The sequence below is a fragment of the Electrophorus electricus genome, chromosome 1 (genome assembly GCF_041902795.1).
Source record: "Electrophorus electricus isolate QZ-2024a chromosome 1, ASM4190279v1, whole genome shotgun sequence".
Lineage (NCBI taxonomy): Eukaryota > Metazoa > Chordata > Actinopteri > Gymnotiformes > Gymnotidae > Electrophorus > Electrophorus electricus.
The window spans coordinates 41,254,506-41,257,005 of NC_137497.1; the positions used below are offsets into that span (position 1 = coordinate 41,254,506).

The 2,500-nt window shown below is 47.4% G+C and overlaps 1 protein-coding gene across 4 annotated transcripts in view; it reads left to right on the forward strand.

Annotated features, from left to right (window-relative positions):
- Positions 1-2,500, forward strand: part of znf385d (zinc finger protein 385D) — a 27,198-nt gene that overhangs the window by 2,324 nt on the left and 22,374 nt on the right. The window lies entirely within an intron of this gene.

The window sequence follows — 2,500 nt, forward strand, 5'->3', positions numbered from 1 at the left end:
GTGTGTGTGTGTGTGTGTGTGTGTGTGTGTGTGTGTGTGTGTGTGTGTGTGTGTGTGTGTGTGTGTGTGTGTGTGTGTGTGTGTGTGTGCGTAAGTTAAAGTGTAAGTGAATGAAAAGAGCAATGATCTTCAGTTCAGGTGAGATGGGGAGTGGGATAGTGAGGTGGATGTGTATTAATTATTAAAGTTCCATCTCTCCATCTTTTGTCCCAGCAGACATAATTTTTTCTTCTTTCAAAACAAGCACAGAATGGAAGAAGGTTTAAGCAAAGGGCAGAAGCTTTAAAGCTTTAAAAGCTTTTTAGGATGATAGGCACATCTGAGCGAAGAGACAGAGACTGCACACACTGCTACAGGCTAACTGGCAAATCCCCCTCTTGCACACACTCTCTCTCTCTCTCTCTCTCTCTCTCTCTCTCTCTCTCTCACACACACACACACACACACACACACACACACACACACACACACACACACACACACAAGCACCCCATGCTGCAAACCACTGTAGTTATTTTGGAGAGCAGAATTATCTTAATGATGAATGCAATGCCAGGGTCCCAGGAGCTGGGAGCTGGATGGAGGTTAGTTTTCCTGAACCACCATTGCAGTGAGTCCTGCTTTGGCATCATCTCATTCTGCAGTGACACTGTGGATTGGCGCCTTTGGGGCACTAAGTGATTATCCCCACCATATTCCAAACAAGACAGAGGAGCCTGAGTGACTTGGATTTGAATTACATTCCACTCTCCTGAGGGCCAGTGCAGTATTGTCCAGTCACTGTCATTTCCAGGCTATGTGGCTAAAGGGTGGGTGGGAGAGATAGTGGCTCCTGAGGGGACAATGGATCTGCGGAGCGGTCCCTACAAACCCCCAAGAATGGAGAACTTTAAAGGAGGACTCAACGCCATCAACCGCAGCAAATAAAAGCCTACGAAGTATACTAGCACTAAACAAACGGCATTATACTAGCCATTTCCTTTCATTGTTAGAGCCATTAGCTAGTTTTGGCGAAGGGTTCTTTTAAGTCTCCCCTCGTGCAGCTCTGTGGTCTGTCATTAAAACACCACCAGACCGCAGGGCGTCTGCCTGGGTTCAAGTGTGCGATTAGGCAACACAGCCCCACAGCACTGGCTGAGCTGTCTCAGCTTCAGAGCCAGACAGAGCAGTTGGTGCCATCACCACCTCAGTCCAAAACCATTTTCTCAAAAGATGTGGAGTGTGTGTTTTGCCATGGCTCGAAAATGAGGCGTGCGTGTGTGTGCGTGCATGTTTGCTTTCAGGGGGTTACCGATTACCTGTTTTCCAACACATTTTTCCAGAGTAAGAGGATACTGCACTTATCCCGAGAAGCATGTCATCAGTGTACAGATTTACAGCACACATAAGATGATTGGACATTTTCCACATTACTTCTCCTTAGTAAAACCACGGTGCTGTAAAAGACACCCCCCCCCCCCCCCCCGCTCCCACCCCAGTTCACGCAACGGGCTTGGGATCAAAATCCTCCCACAATAGTGCCGCTTATTCAAAACCTTATCAAAGCTCTGCCATTAAGCTAAACTGGCTCTCGTCCGCTGCGTCAGTATCGTCGTGTTGAAGCGCATTGCTTTTGTCCGGTCGCATCTTCCTTTCCTCGAGCGGCTTCGTACGTGCAAAAGCGATAGTTCGCATGCCGAACTGAGCTCGAGGAGGTGAAGCGGTCTTGGGCTGTTTCTTCCCATCTGCTCGTCTTACAAACGGCTCGCGGCGTTTGGGACGGCGCGCGTTCGAAAGAGCGCCACGTGACGCGTCAGACTGCCGCGGCTGCAGGCGCGTCTGTACTCGCGCCCCGAGCGACGGGCTGCCATAACGAAGCTGTGCTTCGTTATGTTTATGACCCCTTCGTTTTTACTCCACTTTCAAACGCTTTGGCGACTCAAGGCATCCAAAGCGATAGTCTGTTTTTAATTCATCCTAAGCGGGCGTTTGTATAGGATATCTTGGGCCATTAAGTTTTATACTTTGTGTGCTCCGGTTTCTGTTGGGAAAAAAAAAAACACTTTAAAGTGCATTTTGTCTCATGGCAGTAACAAATGGTCCCCTCAGTCTGGTGTGTGTTTGGATACACGAGGTTTTGTAATAGTTTTCGCTGGTTTTAATTCGGCCCGTGTAAATCATCAATCCGACTCGTGATAATAAAAACGGAGAACTGACTTTTGTTTTCGTCTTACTGTTTCCTTCGTCCTGCGTCGTGAGGCTTAATGCACTGCTCTTAATAGCAGTGGAAACGCCAGTCTCAAGGTTGGACTGCATGCGAAATTACGAAATTGGGGTGTTTCTGTGACCAAGCGTATGGTGTGAAAACATTACAATTCGAATGTTCTCTTGAGCCAAAGCAGCCCCTATTCAAAGGTAGAATGGTTCCATATATAGGCTACTAAAACAAACGTGCAAGCATGTGTTGTGACAGGTTTTTTTTTTTATCCATTTCTAGGTTTTCTCCCTTCTATCTCACATT